The 22,047-nt window shown below is 44.2% G+C and overlaps 1 long non-coding RNA gene across 1 annotated transcript; it reads left to right on the forward strand.

The window, feature by feature from the left end:
* The first annotated feature begins 224 nt into the window (after nucleotides 1-224).
* On the forward strand, nucleotides 225-19,917 carry LOC139598471 (uncharacterized). The gene is made up of 3 exons (XR_011681883.1): nucleotides 225-434; nucleotides 10,441-10,515; nucleotides 19,853-19,917. It is a non-coding gene; the product is annotated as an uncharacterized lncRNA (long non-coding RNA).
* The last annotated feature ends 2,130 nt before the right edge of the window (nucleotides 19,918-22,047 follow it).

The following is a 22,047-nucleotide window of genomic DNA, read 5'->3' on the forward strand; positions in this document are numbered from 1 at the left end:
TCTCAGGCACAGCTGTGCTGAGACTCCAGGAGGTTCTGCTTTTGGATACCCAGGCCACAGTCATGAACTGTGGAGCCTTGGAAATCCACATGGCCAAAGCATTTTGCTGCTCAGCCATCAGGAAACCCATTTGGCAGGTGCTGTGGCCTTTGGTCTTACTTCCACATGTCAAATGTGCCTCTCTTGCTGATGTTTTGCACAAACAGGAGCTGCTGCCTCACACTGGAGCACACTGGATCTGCCTCCCATAAATGCAGTGCCTGCCCAGCAACATCCTGCCCCAAAGGAGAGAAGTTCCCAGACCCTGCCAAGTATCAACATCAAGAACATATCCCACGGAGACAAGGCCACAGAGCAGCTTCCATGTGTCAGCATTCCCACTGAGTCCTTCCAACAGGCAGCCTGAATTCCCTGCTCACACACACAGAGTTATGGTAAGCTAATATTCAAATGAAAACATTGGAAAATTCACCTTTATGTACCTCTCCTTGGCACTGTCTTAGCCTTTCCTGGGTCAGCATGGGACTGTTGCCTCTCTTTGCTTCTAGACCTTTTGTTTTTCCCTTTGCCAACCTAATTATGAGTGTCCCAGCTGAGAGACTTTTCCATTTCCTTCATTTGCTAGGCAACCAAATGTCTGTACATTTCCATAGGGGTCTGTAAACATCTCATGGTACATTCTTCTAAGTAGAAAACAATGTCTGTAGTTGTGTTTACATTGCTATGCTTATTAGGAAGAAAATGCTGGGCTGGTTTTGTGTTATGTGCAACCTGAGATTGTACATTTGTGTGCTGTTTGGAGGAGTATTTAATTGGTTTTTAAGAAATGTATCTTGGGGGTTTCTTCATTTCTGAATCAACACAGACAGAGAGTTTACAGCTAGTTATTGTATGAAATTACAGATCACATGTTCCTGTGAACTTTCCCTAAGTTTACTGAACTCAAAAAATGCAAGTTGAGTTAAAGAGGAAAAGTTGCACGGCTTCAGCAATGAGCCATCTCCTTGGGAGGCACTACTTGTGATCAGGCAGCAAATTTTGGGGCAGTTGGGCAGAACTAGGAACAAATATCTCAAGGTTAATATCTATACAAAGGGGAATCAGACATTTCCCACACTTCTAAGAGGATTCATAGTATTCCAGAAATATGCAGCAGGAATCCATGAGTGCATCAGTTCTGATCCTCCATATAATATAGGCTGTGGTAATCAAAATCGAATTGCAATTAATGTCCTTTGAACTGAATATGTGTTTGAGAAAAGAGTCCAGTCTGCGTCAAAGGTTGCCACTAGTGAGGAGTTGATTGCTACCTTAGTAAATTGTTCCATTTATTAGAAATGTTCACTTTATTGCTGCTTTAAATTCTCACTTCAACCCCCAGCCACCAAATCTGGTTTTGTCTGCCAGAGTGAAAAGTCTTTGGTCAGTTTTGTTCCCTGTATTTCTGCTTCAACAGAATATAAGATCACTCTGTAACAACAAGAAGAAATTGCAGTACTGGATGCTTCTGCTCTAAACTTATTTTGTAACCTTTTAATTCAATTCTTGACTCTTGCCTAGACCTTTTCCAGTCTATCCATGTCCTGTGAATGGTGAACCCCAGCACTGTGTGCTGCCAGATGCATCAGTACCAAGTGCAAGGCCAGGGGAATTGCTCTTCGTTACTGATGACGTTACAACACCCAGTTACAGAAATGTCTCTTGGAAGGACCATTTTTGGAGACCTGCTCACCATCCCTTGCCTTACAGAGTGAGGCAGATCCTGACTCCCTCTGGTAATCTGGACCTGGCCTTGTTCTCTGGGAGCCACCCCAGCTGGCCAAAGGCTGCAGTGGGGAGGATCACAGCTCCCTGAAGTCCCCACTGTCAGTCAGTCACCCTGTGGCTGTGCCCCTCTGCCTGCCCGTGGCAGAAAGAGCCCAATTCAGTGAATTCAGTGCTAACCCTTAAGCAAACAGTGCCCTGATCTCCCAGCCAGCAGAGCAGCCCTTCTTGCTTATTTTATTCTCGGCATTTGAACTGCAGCACATTCCAGTTGGGTAAAAAGGCTTCGCTGTCTGGAGCATGCCAGAGTCAGGTGGTGAGCATTCCAAGGGCCAGACAGGATACTCTGCTTCCTGTGGGAGTAAACACTGAGAGTCATGCAAAGCATCCTTCATTCTGGCTGGGCCTCAACAGCCAGCACAGCCACTGGAGAGGAAGGGACTTCACAGAGACAGAGAGATTATTCTCTTCTGCCTTAGAGGCTACCTGGACTTCTAATCACATTTAAAAGCCTGTATGTTTAAAGGCTGCTCGCTTTGTTGGCAGAATGTACATCCAGATTTTTTCCCCCCACCATCTGCTGGGAACTTGCAGCCTCGCTCAGGGATCTGCTGTGCAGGAACACAACCAGCATGGATGCTCTGCACCTCCTAAGTTTATATCTAAGACAACACCATGGGATAACTGAAAAAGCTCTTGGACTTATCCCAAGTCTGCTCCAACATAAACTAAGAGAGAAATGTACTGCTAATGAACAGTTCAGATTTGCCCTAAGTAATTGCACCTCTGGACAGCCTCTCTTCAGGGCCCTGAGAATTGTTACTGTCAGGAGAGAGGGACACTGGGTTTGTCCTGGTTTTAAAGTTCAGAAGTCATAAAGAGAATAGCTAAAAGTTTCATCAAGCTTCATAAAGAGTATAGGCAGAGTTCTTTGGCAGAAACTTCCTGATCTATTAAGTCCTCCTCAGCATTCCCATGAAAAGCTAGATTCCTCCCCAAAACTTCATGGAAACCATTTGCTAGGCATTCAAGACACCTTCCCTTGTGTGGGTGTGGTTGTTGACATCTCAACAGACTGGAGCAGATGTTGATGGCATCCTCCCTGTTGCATTTTAGAAGCTGCACCACTCACAGTCTCAAGGCCATGTGAATTCCAGACTCTCATAGTGAGGATGAGCACAGGAAAGCCACTGGGATCACAGTAGCCAGCAGGTTCTGCAACAGATGGTTCTAACCTTTCATCATCATGTTCAGGTGTTGTATTTTATGCTATTTCGGAGCCTCCCACTGGAGTGGGCTGGAAGGAAATCAAGCCCTGTCTAGGCATGTTTGAGCTGTGTTTCAAGAAATCCTTTAATTTTCATAAACAAGTGCAGTTGGAAATCTGGCCCTTGACTCTTGTCTGTCTTTATTCCCCATCTGTAAATAGAAAGAGCAGCATAGTCTGGCGTGCAGGGATATCTGAGGATAGAAATATCCCCACCATGCAGGAGCAGCTCAGTTAAAACAAGTCACAAGAGCCCATGAATCCCAGCATCCACAGCCAGGTCCCAAAAGGATTTTTTCATCACCCTGTGGAAGCAACATTTCAATTTTCTGACAATCAATAAAAATGAGATTATATTCTTCAAAAAGCTTTGCCTTTCATACTGATATCCACAAAGTTCATGGTGCTCAACAGATTTTCCCCAGGCTGGTCTATTATATGTGTTTTCCTAATGGAGAATTCAATATTTTCATTTTTGCTTGCAAAACTGTCTCTACATCAAACTTTGTTTTGATTTTTATAGACTCAAACTCTATTTTTAGGGTTATGTTATTCATTGAGGCTTAAAGCCAGCAGAGTCATCTTGGTAAGTCAGACTTTATGGCTATTTTCATGAGATCAGATGTAACATCAGTCCAGGCTTTTGGAAGGCAGCTGCTTTAGAGCTGCCAGTTAATTTGTGAGAAGATACTGCAGGATATTCTCTTCCTATTGTGCATTTCTTCCCTAACAAAACTAAACTGTGTTCTAATACTTTAATGTCTGGAAGGGTTTTAATATCTCTTCCCTCTTGTCTAGCAACATTTTAAGTAAAGAACCAGATATGGTACCTTTTCAACAGAAGAGACAATAGCTTAAAAACACTGTGATTTTATTTCTTTTTAGTGTATCCAGCTGATCTATTGATCTGTGCTTCAACAGTTGCTTTATTTATTGACCATGCAGTATTTTTAAAGTATTTTACTGCTTCTACAGCATAAGCAGAGATCTTTGGAGAGAAGAAGGCTTGGTGGGAATGTTTTGAGGGTTGTGTCCTGCAGTGCTCTCTGTCTACTGAGGTTTTCATCATAAATCTTGGCGATATAATTCCATTTCCTAGAAATGTTCTTTTACAGGTTCCAGATTTTTTCACCAACATCAGTTGTCTGCAGTATCCCAGTGAGAAGAGCATTTACTTGGTAGTTTCAGCATGGCAAAACAAGGTGCTGGAGGGAGGCTCTGCCAGAGTCTGCAGGGCAGCACTAATGAATGTGGATTTCCCTGAAGTGATTCCTTCAGGGAGAAGCAATCACAGATGGGTTGGTTCTTAGATTCTGGGTTGGTTTTCTTTTTTGCAATACTCTGTTTTCCAGGATCTTTTTTCCCCAGGCAGAAGGCTTGCATTGGTGGTCCCAAACTTCTCTATGAGATATCTGTGAGTAAGGAGACTTGGCACACACCCTATCAAACACCAACTGCTGCCACACACCCTCTTCCCTGGTTTGTTATCTTGGCAAGCCCCCCACTTTGTATATGTGACCATTCCTTGCAGGTTGTTTCATTCTCCATTCGGCCTAATGTTCTTTCTATGCTGTCTAAGTTGAGCTGAAGATCTGGAGAAGAAATTCATGGTGGTGTGTGATTAGCTGTGCCAGTAGCAGTTGTTATGGTCTGCAGTGGGTTCTGACATCTGTTCCAAAAAGCAAAGCTGTTTTTCCTTCAGAAGCTCTCACATTACTCCAAATAGCCACATCCTTTCAAAACATGCTCCTGTGCTGTTCGTGCTCTCCTCTGGAAACCACTGAAATCCATTCTTCGCCTGTTGAGGGACAAACAAGGCATGTAATCAAGTATTTGTAGAAACAGTAATAAGTACTCAACAGCTTTTGAATCTTATTCACTTCATACTTAATTGAATAAACACCAAATTTCTAATTATTGCAGAAATTCACAGACTGGAAGCTTTAGAACTTTCTTATAAATTACAGTTCTGTTATAGCACAGATTTATATTAATGTTTCTTCAATGGTTAAAAAAAAACCTACCTGTCCTGAAATGGAACATGTGAAATTAATCTATTCCAATTCCTTTTGCATTATTCTCTTCCTAAAGCTGGAAACCTAACTTATCTGCATCTGATCAAGTGCCAGTAATGATAGTCTGTAAGCAAAAACTTACCCAAATTCCTGGCGAGTTTTAGTTTCAAGATAACCAAGTACAGATTTCCAGGGTGTTTCTGTAACTGATTTTGTATTTGGTGTATATTTATAGGATATTTCTCTCATATGAGAGAAGAGAGGGTGATTCAGAGTTTGGGTTTGCACCTGAATTACTGGTGTTGGCATTTACTTCCCAGTCGTTCTCTTTCAGCTGTGGGAAGATTATTGGCAGGCTTGACAAGGACTGGACAAACATTTCACCTGGACACCAGGACAGTCTGTGCTTTAGGATTTTGCTGTTCTGTTCAGCCCTTCCCATGGTGGCCTGGATTCAGTCTGGCTGGGTGCTGTGAGCTTCATGTCTTTGAGAGAGTGAATCTCAAACTCCTTGAAGTCTCCAGCTAAGCCAGCAGAAGGCACAGCTGTTTATACTTTTATCTTGCTGTTTTCTTTTGCTTTGGGGTCAATCTTTAAATGAAATCTGCCTTGAGAAGCAGAGGGTAATGTGGGAGCCTTTCTGGTTCTGCACTTACTGGAATAGGTACAATCATTCACATTTTGACCAAAACTCAGTGAAATAGCTGAATATTTTCTAGACAGCTGCCATGTCTAATCACACTTATTTGTGTTTAAATTTTGACGTATGGTTCCCATTTCTGGGAAGCCTTCATGCTATTTAATGGATACAACATTATTTTAAAATTGTGGACACAAGCAGAAACACTGCTTGACATTAGACTGATTCTGAAACAAGGTAACCCTATTTAGAGTTAATTATGACCCCTTGAGGGGAGCTGGCATAAGAAGCCCTGAGAATATTTGCAAAATTGGGATGTTAGTCCAAGGAACGTTTATTGGGCTTGAAATAAGCCCGCATCTTTTCTTTCCTTTTTTTTTGGTGTCAGTTTGAGAGGAACAAGTATAATTGAATTGGCAACGCGCTCTCTCTGACATTGATTTTTACAACAACTTTACCTTTTAGACAAAGTCTCACATGTTATTGATTTGAAAATTCATTGTGAATGTTTTAAGGTCTGGTTTCTGTCTTCTCTGGGGAAGACAAAGAACAACACACAAAACAGTACAGTGCAAGGTACAGGTCAGGAGCAGAACAGTACATGCAACATTTTCTTGTTTCCAAACCCAATGTTTGACTTTCCAGAGTTCGTTGTTCCTCTTGACTTATTTTTGCATCTGTGACAGTTATGACAGGGGCACAAGCCATCTCTAAATTCATTTATGTGTGTGCCCATGCCTACACAGAGCTCCACTCTTCAGATGCTAGAAAACTCTCTCAAAGGAGAGGAAAAATAGCAAGACATTTTTGGAAAATATTCCCTTCCTTTTGGATTTAATTAGTAGTGCTCAATTACACAAAGGCATTATGACTGTACGAACAGAAAGACCCCGTGACTCCTTTGAGGGGTCTTGCACCAGAGGAAACCACATCTACAGGGCAGGCACATTTCCCTAGGGACTGAGAGCACTCAGCTCTTGGAGATGCATTTACACTTTGTCTTTCTTAAGTGTTTGTTGTCTCTGCTGCCATATTTCCCCTCTGTTTTTTTTTCCCAGACAATGCTAAATGTCACAGGACAGATGCTGTTTAGGTAGGCATTAGGATATGGCTTGCCTGAAAGCTATTCAGTAATTCCTGAATTTGAATCATTCGTTTTCTAAAGTAACACTTCCCCATGCAGTGAATCACTTGTGACTCCTACCCTTGTGACTGGGACCCCAGGATGGACCAGCTCAGACACTCTGCAGCCTTCCCTGAGTAGCACAGACCTGTCTCATGTTCCCATTGCCCCCCTGCTCACATTTGTGGTGTTTCAGAGTTGTGTCATGTTGCACGGGCAGCCAAGGGACAGTGCAATGAGAATGAGTCTTTGTGCATTGGGGAGGTATGACATTCTGAGATCATTTCTCCAGTACAGAGCAAGAATTGATCAGCACATGTGCATCCTGGAACTGAAGGGGACATCTGGGCTTGAAGAAATCCCTGCAGGCTGTACATGTGCAAAGGCAATGCCATGCTACCTCCAGGCCTCGCAGAGCCCACACTGTGTGCTGGGCTTGTACATATATCCTGAGTTTATTCACGATCTGGAAAGCTGCCCCAGGAATGTCTGCAATCTGGCATGTAGCATATTACAGCTGCATTGCTGAAAGAACCCTCCAGCCAGCAAATCCCAGCCTGTTCCTGCACAAAGGCTCCTCTCTGTAGCTCCAGGCTCAGCTGGGCCATGGCCTCCCATGTGCAGATGTTTGCTCACCCTGTGTCTCCATCCCAGCAAGGGCAGGATCTGCAGGCTGTGGGATGTGGCTGTGTGCGCCCCACCTGCATCACCTGCAGCATCCTTTGGGCTGAAGGAAAGAGCCAGCAGGTGGATAACTCCTCACACACTCCACAGGGATCCTTTCCTCTCCTCCTTAGGCTCATTTGGAGACCTGGTACCCAGTAGACAAAGCAGAACAAAGCCAAACCACATTTCTGTGGTGACTCTTTACAAGGAGGAACTGCTGCAGTGACTGCCTCAGCTGTAGTGTCCATAAGAAATACAGAGGAAAACAACAGAATGTGGCCTGAGAAGAAACAGAGGAAAACTGAGCAATGTGGCCTCCATAATTCACACATCTACCTAGATGTCCAGAGCTAAACTAAGTCCAAAGGACTCCAATGTTGGTTTTTTTTAAGCTGAACAGTTCTTCTCATTAGAGACCAAGGTAATTAATTCCCTTAGCAAGGAATGGCATGCACTGCACCACACTGCTTGCAGAAGTTGCTGATACCCAGAAGCAAAGATAATACTACATTCTCTATTCTCCACCCTGAGAATTCACATCAGTAACAACCCATTAGATCTCAACACATTTCCAAGAAATGCGGCTAAAACAGCATTTCTTTGGAGGGAACAAAAATAAATGTGACTCAAAAGAAAGCAATTTACCTAGGAAACTGAGAGCTCCAAACATCAGCATATCTCAGCTTTCTTGGGATTTTTTTATTTTTATTCTGCATTTCTAAATGGCATGGATTCAGTCCCCGTAGATGGGCCGTGACGGCGCACATCTGGTTTTATGGTTAAGGAAATAGCTGATTGAATCGATACACTCAGCACAGCTGACTGGAGTAAATAAAAGAGGCTTTGAAGGAAGCCTTGTTTTCCCCTGGATGGATGAGTCCATGTTCAGTGCTGTTGCAATTGCCCTGGAGTGTGTGAAGTGACACAAGAGGAGAAGAACTGTCAGTGTTTTTCTTCATGAAATGAGCGTGCTTGCTCTCTGTCCATCATAACTTTGGTTTTGTGAGAATACAGCTCTTAAAAACTGTCAGTTGCTTTCTGCCCAGCTTGCCACAGTCAGCAAGAGAGGGAGGTGGCAGGCTGGGCCAGGAAAGTGGGACTGACCCATGAGGTTAAATGGTTTCCATCACTGTTATGATCACACCTAATGATTCTGCATGGAGTAATTGTCAAACGTGAGCTTCTTTGTTCTCACAAGCCCATGGGGAAGGATGGGGGAAATTGTAGGAGAAATCTGTGTGTCCAGAAGGGTAGCAGAGGGAGGCAGTGGGGGTTCAAACCTGGCAGCAAATCCTGACTCAGTGTAAATGAACTGCAAAACTCTGGTGGAGCCCCAGGGTTTTGGAGGCCACGGGCTCATGTTTCTCTGCTTCAACCTTTTGGGCACAATATAACTGTAAAGCATTGGAACAAAAAATCTCAGTCACCTTTTGCAGCACTGGAGCAGCCAGAGAATAGCACCTGAAGAGTTTGTGGGGGTGCACCATGGACCTCTCAGGATGATCTCCTGGGTGGGCAAAGGCTACAAGCACCAGTTTACAGCTCCTTGTCTGCCAGATGTGTGTGAGATTCCCACAGAGCAACTGGCTGGCTGTAACCATTCCAAGAACTTACCTTTAAGCTGATAATTGGGGGTAAGACACAGACCTTTTACAAATACCTCAGTTTTATTTGTTGCCTTTGTTCTCCTTGTGCAGACCATACACAGAGTATTTCAGGCCCCTGTTCTCTCTTGAAGCCCATATTGATCACAGCTGGAAAGTTACCATCTTAGGAATGGTTTTTCCCAGGCAGTGGGAAAGTTATTTTCTTAGGCACCTCATTGTCACATCATATTCTGGGGAACTACTTCAGAGCAGGATCTGTTAGCTTTATGACAAATCCCTTTATTTACATGGAGGGATGGCAGTTTTGGGTTTATTCTACTAAAACATTGCAAAGAACAGGCCTGCAAACAAAAATGCTGGTGCAAGATTCATTCTAAGCTATCCCCAGGGCTGTTTATCTCCCAGCTCTCCCTGTTGCAGCCCAAGTCTCTGCCTACAGATGCAAATTGCATCTTGGGTTTTATCTTCTTTCTGCTGCCAGGTCACCCTCTCACTATAAACCCAAGCAAAGGAAAAGTAGGTGGTTTGCTTCTAACACCTGGAGGCTTTTGGTGCTCTGTTGCCCTAAAGCAGCACAGAGGGGGCTCATTTACCTGAATTTGACCTCTTAAGGAGGGGCCTCTTGACTCACCTCTCCTGGGTAATTCCACTGCAAAGGTGGAGGTGCTCTCCTAACCCAGGTAGGGCAGGGGCTTCCTTGTGTGCATGATTCCACTCCACTTGCAAGGAGACCATGAAGAAATACAAACGCAGCTTGGTTTGGCTGTGCAGTATGTCTCTGCTTTGTGCCATGAGGAGTTTTTGCACTTAAAGTCTGACAGAGAAAGCATCACCTGCCTGCCAGAGGCAGCCATGCTCCACCAAGGGCTCGTGTCCTGCAGTTGTGAGGCAAAAGTGTCCTTGGGAGCTGAGCTCCTGTGTGGAAGGAACTTGGCTGTGTGTTCTTTGTTTGAAAATGGGTTTGAAGGGGGTTCTCTTCTTAGGTATTGCTTTTAAGCACTGCCATTAGTAGCTGAAGTGTTGCTGAGTGTTTAGGGGGTGATGGAGCCTACCTGGAGGCTCAGTAGAAGAGGAGTTGGTGTCCTATGGGCTCTGCTGGGAGTCCCACTGAAACATGTGCTCCTTGGTACTTACCAGGCTGGGCAGGCTTCTCTTCACTCCCTGAAGATTGGACTGTCAGAGAAGCAATTCATTACTAAAGGACACGAAAAGCTCCAGAAATAATAGAGCTAACAAGAAAAGATGAGCCTAAACAATGGGTTGCCAGTCCTCTGAGGAGTCAGGACTTGATTGAAGTGTGCAGGCTGCTGTAGGAAGACTGAGTTGATGCCATTTAATAATACCTTCTTCTCCTTTAGCAGGTAGCTTGGCTCTGGACAGAGAAATGGAGGAAATACTGACAGATTCCCACCATGGAGAGCAGCATTTGCTTGGTGAGTGACCTTGGCAGAGGAGGGGTGGTCACGTCCTCACTGTGGCTGCTTTGGGGACGTTAGTTTTGGTCTCCTTCCTGTGGCCTGCCTGCTGCTAAGCTTTCCCTCTGCATCTCTGCTCAGAGTGTTTGGCCCAGCATTAAGAGACTGCATCTGCTCTTAATGGAAATTGTGTTTCTGAGTGACATGGAAGGAGTTTTCCAAACTCTGCTAGTGTTTCAGAGCGTGATCTGGAGCAAAACAGGCTGCCCTGCTGCACTCCGATTGATTGCTCCTGAATAAAGTGGACTCTTAATGCCTGTCCACAGGGGCGTTAAGAAATGTAAAAAGTATTAGTAAATTAAAATGCCTGAATGAAAGGCTCTGGTATGTGTAATCATAGAATATCACATTAAGTAGGAAGGCAAATGTCAGGGGAGTTCCTGGCATTCCATGGAGCCTAGCTTGTCTCGCATAAATAGATTTAATAAGCTCTGCTAGAATTGAAGACAGGTTACATTTAAGCATATTTATTGGAATTTACATAAGTATACATCAAAGAGAAAATAATGCAGGCTCTCAGTTACTTCAGTCTAGTTTATGATAGCTAATACTTCATCCCTTCCAGCATATCATAAAGTTCCTTTTCATGGTCTCAGAAGAGCACAAGGAATTGAGTGAAAGGAGCTGAGTTGTTACTCTGTGTGATGGTCTGGGGGTTCAGGGTAGAGCTCTGTCTGTGTTTCATTGGTTTCCCCTGAGTTCTTGTTATGCCTAACTCTCCAGAACTCTGAGAAAGACAAATGACAAAGAAGCCCAACAGAACAGTGATACATGATTTAGCCTTTCCCTTCAGGACTAAGCAGGGCCCTGGTGAAGGCAGAGCCAACTAACTGCTGCTTTGGCAACAGGTGATCACTCAGTGGTCAGTGCAGGGCTGACCAACCATCTTGCCCCTTTGGCTGTATTTCATGCTCTTGGTGTGTGTGAGAGCAGAAAATGTGTGCTGTGCAATCAGGAGTCACTAATGAGCAGGAGATGAGGTGGGTTCCTGGTGTCCCAGGGAGGCTGGGTGCCAAAAGGACCCTGGAGCACAGGTACCTGCATGGACACTGTCCCCAGCAGCCTCTCCTGCTTGCTGAGTGCTGTGTAGAAAACACTTGCATGTCAATATTTCTGTCTGAGGAAGAGACATGAGTCTTTCTCTCACTGTAAGTGTCCAGAGGCCAATAATTAAATCTTCCTGTGCTAATTCCCCAGCTAATAAAATGGGGCTGCTCACCCTGCTCCCCTCTACTTACACAGAGCTTTATCCCTGCTGACAGTGAGTGTTATGCTCCAAGAACCAGCCCTTAACACAGCCAGCTTGTACATCTTGGGTGACCTGGTCTCATCCAAAAAGCCAAGAAGAGCCCTTGGCAATCACAGCTGGAACTTAGGGGCCAGGCTGTGGTCAGAAACAAGAGCGTGTTTTGTTCATACATAGCCAACTCTGCCAGCTGTTTCCACACTTTAGTAAGTGTTTCCTATTCAAACAGAAAATGGTTGATGGGAACTGAACCAGATACAGCCATTCCAGCTACAGCAAAGAGTTACACCCACGGAGAAGGTGAAAAAGATGTCTCCAATGCAGTGTTTACCAAATTACCAGGTGTTTGGAATCCCTCAAGTCCTCTAACAGGCCTTTGCAAGGCAATGTTACTCTTGAGTATCATGGCTCTCCTGAAACAGCATTAAAATGAACTAATTTTAGCCTTGAATTATGAGATTTTTTTTTTCTCTAACAGAAGGTGTCCCTGAGGACATGAGGGTAGATTTTTATTTCCAAAACGTTGCCTTTGTATATTTTAAACAGATCATCTGGATGAAGTTCTAATGGCTGGTTCAGACTGTCTGATTTATAGCAACAGCTGTTCACCTTTGTAAATGGGGAGATTCTTGGAGATACAGAGTGCGTTTATGAACCTGATATTCCACACCAAGGTCAGGTCTTCTTGCCTCATTTTTGTACAGGTGTAAATCCAGATAGGCTCCTGTGAAGTCAATGAAATTGTTCCATGAAAGGCACAAAAATCAGAGCTGCAGGAAATGGCAGAGCAGTTATTTCTTTCTCCAGTGGACTGAATTTTAGAACCCATAGCGATTGGAGGTGATTAAGGTTGAGAAATGTGCCTAAGGAGTGATAGGGTGTTCCTGCTGAGTGATTGGGAAAAATGTGGATTCTTGCATGATGCCTGGGGAGCCATTTCTTCATGTGGCTAAAAAATATGGCAATCAGAGAGCCCAAAATTAGGAAGTTAAAAAATGAAAGAATAATGAGAGGGGGAGGTACCTTGGACCTTTTAAATATTTAATCCTTATATTTCAAAAGGTAGGATTCCAATTGCTGAAACTTCCTGCAAAAATTTTCAGTGTTGAAGTCTGGAAAAACTAATTGACCATTCTGGGTTAAAAAAAAAATTAAAACAGCTTTCAGACACCTGTATCAATAGATTTTTTACATCTTCAGATTTTTTATTATTTTAAATACACTTTGCCAGGGAAAAAAACAGCTTCATAATTTCCTATGACATTTTCATGTTTTGACTGAGCAGATACTTTTAGGGAGCAGATACTTTTGAAAATTTGTAACTCTTTTACAAAAAGAAGAGAAGTTTAGTTCCTTCAGGTATTATAGAAGCTCCAGCTCAAGCTTATCTTTGGGGACTTGCTTATGCTTTTTTGGGTGTTGCTGTAGCATTAGTATCCAAATGAATAATCAAGGCTATATAACTTTATTATTACCAAACCTGCTGTATTTCACACATTCACACTCCCTTCACCTCCAGCTACTCAATCCATCTCTGTGTCTCCATATAATACTCTTAGAGCTGAGTTGTTGATGCCAGCTCTGATTTAAAATGCCACGATGATTAAGTGTCCTCCATAATCCACTAAATGGAATAAATAACATTATTAATTCAGTATGCAATTGTCTGGCTTACAACACTGAGCTTAATATTTAATACAGTGTAATGGACCTGATTTCCAGCTACTAGATGCCTTCCCTTAACTTGCCTCTCCAGTCATCACTATTTGCTTAAAATATTGTTCCAGCTGAAGTGCAGCAGGAAAATTCCTCAGTAAAACTGAGGCAGAAATGAGACATGAGGAAGTGCTTTGTGTTCCTGGGGGAGGCTCCAGCCCTGTCAGGAGTGCAGGCGTGGGCTGTGTTGAAGTCATGTCAAAATTGTGGTACCCCAGCCTCGCTCCTGAGTGCACACAAAGTGTTGTTTCCCGTTTGGATCGTGGTGGCCACGTGGTCCTGGAGGAGAAACAAAAACAAAAAAGTGCCTGAGCTCCACTGGCATTAGTGTAGGTCCCAAAGGATCTGCTAGAGGTAGTGCTGCTCCTTTGGATGGATGTTTGTTTGGCAGAGTTATAATGTGCAATCAAAAAACGGAGTTAAATCAAAGACCTGGGACTCTTCCCAAAATAAAATCAATGGGAAGAATTCACCCTGGTATCTTTTAAGCAGCCTGGATACAAAGCAAATTATTCGGAGCTGGATACTGCCTGCCAAAACCTGCAGCTTTATTCATCTGAAATATTCCAGCATAGGAAAAGGCAATTCAGGACTATTCTCTGCTTTGTCTGGTTTAGATCTCAAGCTCCCAAGGGCAGGGGCTGCCTTGCAATGCCTGACACTGGGACCTTAATGCTGCTCCAGCTCATCCAGTGCAGGGATAATGAAGTGAGGTCCTTGCAGTAATGTGGTCTTACTCTGTAGGCCTGGGCAATAAGCACTCATTTTAAGACCTCAGAGATTTGGCTTCCAGAATACCTGATGATGGATTTTTACAGCCAGTTTTACTGCTGCTGAGTTGTTGTTAGCAGAGAACTAATCTGAATGCATAATATGTGGAAAACACAGTTTATATCACCTGGCAAATTTATGCTTCAGCTTCTCATCCAATCCAGAGCTAGAAACAGGATGATTTGTAGGATCTCCATGACCAGTCCCAAGAATTTCTTTGGAAAGGTTCAGAATTCCATCTGAAATCAGAGTGGAGGGTTTTTAAAATGCCAGGAGTTTATTTTCTGAGTTGGCCTGGATTTGAACAGAACTAGCAATGCAAAGGCAAAAACCAGCTGGAAGTGCAACTGGGAGGAGAACAGAGAAAGTTTCTCAAGGGGATTTTTTTTTCCTTGAAAACAGGCGAGGAATTAGATATGGTTGCTTCAAATATCTCGTGAACAAAGGAGGAAAGCATGAACCTGGGAGCTGGCAAGACAGCCAGGTCAAGTGTCTGCTGGCATTAATATGATCCAAACCACTGGGCCTATCACAAAAAGGATTTTGCTGCTGGTTATTCTGGGACCAGGCTGTGATGTGAGAATTCTCCTGTGTCAAAACATGCCTGCACTGACTTTCACTGCTGGACATCCATGTCTTTGCTCTCACTACAAATTTATTCTTAACAAGGTTCCACTGGAGCTTTGTTCTTTGATAAAGAATATTTTAAATGTCTTAGGTAAGGTTCTCTATGCAAGGAAAGGAAATTTGAGATGCTTAGTTCTTCTGTATTTCCTTATCACAGAAGGTGCCAGAGAGCTGGCAGTTTGGTACCAGGAGTCTGATCCAACTTGAACTCCTAGAAAATTCTGTAACTTCAGCAGGACTTTTTATGGAGGATCCCTGATTGGAACACTCAGGCTACTTCAGATTAGCCCTTGGTTGTAATACACAGAGGAGTTGCAAGGAAGATGTAGGTGCCACTTCCTTGGAAAACCTTTTTCCTCTCTGCTTAAGAACTTCTAGACATACACCACCATGCCCTAATTGCTTACAAATTATTGGGTTACCACAAATGCTTGCACTGGAGGTGTCAGGAGATGCTGGTGGCTTTTTCTTGTTATGATAACAAAGTGCATGTTTACAGCCACATCCTCTCCATAGAGGGACATGACACTTGGAAAGCTCTTACATTTCTGCTTGTGCCAGAGACTCTGGGGTTTGCTGCTGTATCACCAGGTATCTTAACAGTGTCATTCTCTCAGAAATAGCTTTATATTGCTGGTCTCTAAAACCCCAAGGAAACCCTACTCTGCAGCCAGCACTAAGGGGTACAGAAATCCATCAGGATTTCAATCCAGGGCATACCTGGGAAACATGAACATGATGCAGTGTTCCCTGTGCCTGGCTTGTTCCTTGCACAGCCACACTGAACTCTGTTAAAAAATACTATCCATCATTACCAGCAGCTTTCCTCTACTCTGCCCCCTCCATTGCTGTCTGTGTTTATAGCCCCAAAATGCAGCCAAGGGCCAGAATTGTTCCAGAAGTACAATGTGTTCATGCATTGCTCTGGATGAGAGATGGTAGAGTGGTGCCACTATTTTTCCAAGTATTGAGAACTTTTCAGCAAGCTCTGTCTGGTCGCTGTGGTGAGGTCAAATCATTGGCAAAGACAAACTCAAAGATGTCTTGCACCATTTCTCAATGTCTGTGGTTGGTTGCCTTTTAAAGTGTCAGCTCTTCCTGCAGAATGGAAACAAGGTTTTGTCTAGGAAACATCCAAATGCCTTTTCTTTTTGGCCCTTGGGAAACCTTTTGAAATCTTCCAGATGAAAAACAGAAAACTCCCCAGGCTTGAGTATTTGTTGGTGCTTCACAACTGCTGAGGGCTAAAAAGTACAAGGAAGTCCAGGGATCTGTGCTGGTAGGGTGCAAGGGTAGATGAAGATGCAGCAGTGTCTTGCTTTCAGCCCTTTCCTATTGCCCTCCAAAAGAAGCTCAATGGCAAATTTGTCTTTCCAAGCCACAAATGAGAAAACGCAGTGCTTCATGTTTCCTGTACTTTGCAGTAGGTTTACTGTAGTTGATCAGGTTAACTCATTTTGGCCCTGCTTCTTAAAATGCTCCCTGGTCTATATTCTCAGAGGAAAAGCCACCTGCTTTTCCAATCTGCTGCAATATCTACGTTTCAAAGAGGAGAATATTGTATGGAGTCCTGCTCCTGTTCTGAACTGCCTCCCTGTATTGGCATGACAATTTTGCCACATCCCAGTCAGTCTTCTATAGGTGCAGAAACTACAAGAAAGTCCCTGGAGTGGCAATTTGGTGAGGGCTCTTCTACCATTAGGGCTGCATTTTAGGGCACATTTACGCTGCTTTTGTCAGCAGTCACACTGAAAGCTGAGCAAGGGAAAATCCCAGGCCAGCTGGGCTGAAGGAGCTTTTTGTACCTGCAAGGCTGAGGGAAGCAGTGGATGAAGTGGATCTGGCTTTGTGCTTTAAAGATTTCCCCACATAAGAAAAGCTTTCAATTCTGCTTCTCTAAGCACTCCTAATACATCCTGACTTGGTTCTTTTGAAGGGCAGAAGAGCTTGGTGGGCACCAAGTAACTTTGGTGTCTCTTGGAGCATCTCTGGGACACCTGGAGCTCCTTATCTTCATGAAAGCAGGAGGTTGTCTGCTTAACAACCTGTGCATGTGCCATGGCAATCATGTGGCCTGTGGCACTACTGGGTTCTTTTATGAGCCACAGGAATGAAGAGCTCTGTGCCATGCAGGGCACTGGAGTCCAGTTGGTCGTGTCAGCAGCCTATCTCAAATTACAGCAAGAACAGATGACATTCCAGTGGAAACTCCTTTAAAAGGAAATACTTTGGATTCCAGATGTTTGGGATTTTTCTGCATATTTGTAAAGTTAAAATGTTCCTGTACGACTGGGTCAGCATAATTACCCATGCAAGGTTTTTTTGCTTTTCAACTGTACTCAATTTTTTTGTGAACGTTGGTTGCTGTCCACAGTACAGCCTGGAAGTCCTTGCTGACAGGAGAAACTGAATTTGCAATGATTCAATCTCACAATGTACTGGTAGCAGTTTAAATGATTTGTGTACTCCCATTAACCAAGTGACAGAGCCAGTATTTCTCTTCCCCCACCTTCCATTTCAATCATAGCTTATTGCAGTGAAAAACTTGTTTTGTCCCTGAGAAGGCTGGGGAAAAGGGTTTGTGTTTCTGCTTACTTAATTGGGAAAAAGGATTTTATGTGGCAGCCTGCACTTGCTGCCCTTATTACACGAATTATTCCTCTATAGATTTGAGAGCATCCTCTGAGCAGTGAGTCATAAGGCACACAGACTTCCCTGGAGAGGCAGATGCAGACAGCCTTATCCAGAGCATCAGCTGTGCTTCTCTTCTCTTTGCTCAGACAAAGCAAAGGCCCATGGGGGCATCCTGCCTCTCTGCAAGCACAGAGCTTTGTCTTCTAAGATCAGCTACCTAAAGACATATCTGTTTTTCAATCTATTTGGATGGGATTTTATTTCTTTCTGCAGTTCCTGCCCATTTCTACTTTAAAACCATCACTGTTACCCCACTACCCAACTTTACTGTCCATTTCAGGAGATACTTACCTGTCTCCTTTTCCTCTGCCTGTCTAAAGTACCAACACTCAGCTTCTCCACGTGGTTGCTTTGGTAGGTGCTTGACTTTGGCCTAGTGGTCTTTCAAGAGGTGCACAGTACACACTCTGAGGGCTGGAGAAATTTGAACAGTGTCAGGAGTCAGATATCCTTCCTCTTGGTTTAGCACATTTGCCAGTTCTCCCTGCCCACAGACCCAGAGCATCAGCACCAACATCTCAGCAAATCCCATTCCTTGCACAGCATTTCAAAAGTGTCCTTAATGCCATGGGAAATTGGCTCTGCGTGTGTCCAGAGGGGGATGGTTCTGGCTGGATCACACATTCAGCCCCTGGCTTTGCTCATTTGCCCCAGCTTCTGCACATTTTCAAGGGATGAGCTTGAAAAGCTCCCCAGTCCCCCAGTGTCCTTCTCTTGTGCTGGGCAGGCAGGAGGAGCAGGGGAGTCTGGTTCCTTTGAGGGGGAGAGCTGGAGTGCAAAATGAGCAGCCCACAACCCCCGACTGGCAGTACTTCATTCAGGAACACTTCTCTCTCCACAGGGGCTGGTCTGCTCTCTTTATCCACCCCCTGACATGATCCTATATCCAGGCACTTAAGAAGAAGAAAAAAGCAGCAAAACTGAAAGCTGCTATTTTTAAACTCTGCCCTTGGCTCTTTGCAGCACTCTGCTTTCCTCCCTGTGATTCAGTGTTCTTTTGAAAACTAGGCACCAGGGCCCTGTGGTTTCCTGGTACTTGGAACATAAAATCTCCTAATTCTTCTCTCACAGCAAGCTTCAGAGGCCAGGGAGTGATTGATATTTTCTATCGCTTCATTAATAGTCACGGCACAGTAGTTTCCTAATCTGTTTTTGCACTGCTTTTTATTTTGAATAATTTGTCTTTCAAATTTCCTCAGCCCTCCATGTCACACAAAGCAACTGCTGTTTTCTCCCCTCCTGCCTTTTAACTGCTGGGTTGAGACCTTCAGGAGCCTGGGAAGTTGTGGGTCCTTCCTCAAAAGGCTTCTCCATGTTGGTTTTAATAAGCTTGGGAAATAATCCTGAGGGTATGTCCCAGAGTGATCAAAATCCTCAGGAAAGGAGAATTCAGCCCAATTCTTGAGAGTCTCTGTTCACCTCCATCACTGTGCACAGTGAGAAAGTCTGTGCCATGATCCATTTTCCCAGCTTCATGGCCAACCTTGGAATCTCCCCTTCTTCAAACTGGGCCTGCTTTGGAGTCCTCTGTGACAAAGGCAGCCCACCCATCCCATGGAGACCAACAGAATTCCTCTGTTTGGCAATCAGCATGGAGAATTTGTAGTGTCTGAACTGTTTTTCTGTATTTCTTACGTACCTCCACCAATCTATTCTAGTCCAGGCAATTCCAAGTTCAAAACCTGGATATTAGACCTAGTTCTGTGGTGAATAAGGTGCTCAGGGCACAGGAACTAAACAAGTCCCTGGCAGAGAAAGGAAAACCTGGCATATCTCCTGCTGACCATGCCCACACCCACCACATCTTCAGGGATAAAACTATACTGGATAAAGGCAGAAAATGCAGCGGGACCCATTTGCAAGGGGCTTGGGCATGCACAGAGGAGATGGGGGAAAACAGGATGGGGACCAGTTGTTGTGAGCCAGCTCCTCCCTACCACACTGCCTTGAAAACACCCAGAAGCTTCACCTGAACATGAGCTGCTGTCCCAAATTAAACAATGCTCTGTGCAGCTGGGGCTCTCTGGCATGACTGCAGTAATCCTGAGCTCGCTGTAAACTGCTTTTTCATTCAGCCCAACTTGGAAAAAGGCAGACAGGCTGTAGTCTAAACACCCCTAGAGTCTGTATTTGCTTTGTTCCAGCACACTCTGCTCTCCTGTGATTTAAAACAATGTGTCTTTGTGCTTATCTTCTGGGCTTGGCAAGGCAGGATTTACCTCTGAGTTTTTGTCTCAACAGGAGAAATTGCTGTCTAACAGATCCTTTGTGGACTTCCGACCAAAACCATCCAGTGCAACATGTGGTAAGTCATTCAATGTTTTATAAACTCAGACCCTCAACTATTTATGGTAGAAACTGGCATATCAATAATTTCTTTTTGGTTACAAGGGTAATGAATTCTGGCTTATGTTTTTATGACATCTCAGTTTGGATTTATCCAGCCCTTCCTTAGATTATAATGCCTTTGACTTTACATTTGTTCCTTCTGGTGCCTGCCACAGCAGCTTAGCACTGTGGTGTGTCAGCAAAGGAAGAATCTCAGTCACATCCCCCTTGCTCCAAAACACACAGGCCCTTATTGCTTCTGTTAAAGGGGAAGGTTTGTGCCCTGATGGGACATGTGGCTTTGGATGATCCTGTTACTGCACTGATGTATCCATTCCTAGTCATGTCCTCCTCTGATGCAAGAAAGGGGTGAGACAGTGGATAAATGAGTATGGCTTGTGGGGTGGCTTTGTTTAAGTCCTCTTGGTGTAGCCATCAGCACTTGAGTGATGCCTGAGTGGAGAATAGTTGGGATTTATTGCAGCCTCAGCACGTGGGAGGGATACACTGTACAGTGGTGGAGAGAAACTGTGCTGGCAGCCTCTGGGCTAGTGCAGAGAGCAGGACTGGGTCTGCTGCACCAGCACATTTCTGTCCCTGCAGCTCTGCAGCTTTCAGCCTCTGATGTTGCTCTGTGCTCAGTGGTTGTAGAGCACTTGTGTGCCCTAATTCAGCACAGGGTTAGGAGATGGTCAGAACTCTGCAGTGCTCAGAGCTGGGAAAGGGGGGTGTTCTGGCATGGAGTTGCTGTTAACCCATGGCCTTCATGTTTCCTGTTGCATTTACTGTTTTGCACTTGGGACAAACCCCTCCCCTCTAACTGGCAGATCCCTGCATTTCTGAGTTCTGCCTAGTAGCAGAATTGGACTGAGCAAAATACCACAGGAAGGGACGATGCTGAAAGAAGTATTTATTAACTCTGTTACCAGATGCAGAATGGTAGGCAGCATATCCAGGCCAGACACATCTAACCAAATTTATCTGAAGGTCATGAATCAGCAGAGGTCCAGCAGAGGTTTTCTGACTACATGCCCAACAGATGTGATCTTGCCTGACCATATCCTATCTCAAATGTACATGTTGCCTGACTGAACTCAGCATTTTTATCTTCCACTCACCCCTGTTGAAATTCAGTGAGGTGCTTAGAAGCCAAGAGCTTATGGTTTCAAAGAGAATTAGGAGTTTTTAAGTTTCAGCTTGGGAAAGTCTGAATCTTGAGAGACCAAGCTTTTCAGCAAGTATTTTCCATGTGAAATTTTGTGTCTTGCAATACCTGGGGATGGTTCTGTCAAGCCACCTGCAGCAGTGAGGTCTTTGGTCCAAAGTCTCCTGGAAGTGTGGGGCAGTTTGCCCAAGAACAGGGATGGGCAGTTTCTCTCTCTTTTGATTTCAAAAGCTAGCAAAACCTTCTTTAACATGACAAGTTAAAGAACATGTCACATCCCCCTGCTCTGTGTGCATGCTTATCCTTAATGATGTGCTTTTAAGGATCTTGGAAAAGAACCAAAAGGAGAGCTTTGAAAACTCGCTCATACAGAATAATTGTATTTAACCTATGCTGTCAGTTCACACCGTATCATCTTCAAGAATAATAAATAAGCAGTCAGCATTCTTACAGTAAGCTCTCACTATTCAGTACCAGGAGGTGAGGGGACATGTGCCTCCCCAGACATCAGGTGGGCCCTGGGGGTGGTGGGAGTGCTTGGTTTGGGTTTTACACTTGACGGTAGCAGCGGGAGGATGAAGTTAAAATGCAATCATTCTGAGTCAAACAGTAAGGCCTAGGAAAACAGATGTGGGATGTGTGCCATGAGCCAAGATCAACTTCACAAAACTCAAAAGATTACTTCTAGAAAAACTGGAGGGGGGGTGGAATTATCCAGTCAGGGTTGTGATGGATGGGGGCACAGAAATAGTTCAGGAAAGTCAAACAACAGAATCTGCAGCACAAAAATGTTAACTTCATGGTGTTGGTTTTTTGTCATAGGTAGGAAATTCTTTCAATAGGATATGAAGGGTATTAATTAGTATCTTCCTCTGACATAAAATGGGGGAACAGTGGCTTTTATTTCTCCTAACTGCTTCTGCACTATCTCAAGAGCAAAGCT

The sequence above is a fragment of the Agelaius tricolor genome, unplaced genomic scaffold, assembly GCF_023055355.1.
Source record: "Agelaius tricolor isolate 1412-34295 unplaced genomic scaffold, bAgeTri1.0.p SCAF_20, whole genome shotgun sequence".
Classification (NCBI taxonomy): Eukaryota; Metazoa; Chordata; class Aves; order Passeriformes; family Icteridae; genus Agelaius; species Agelaius tricolor.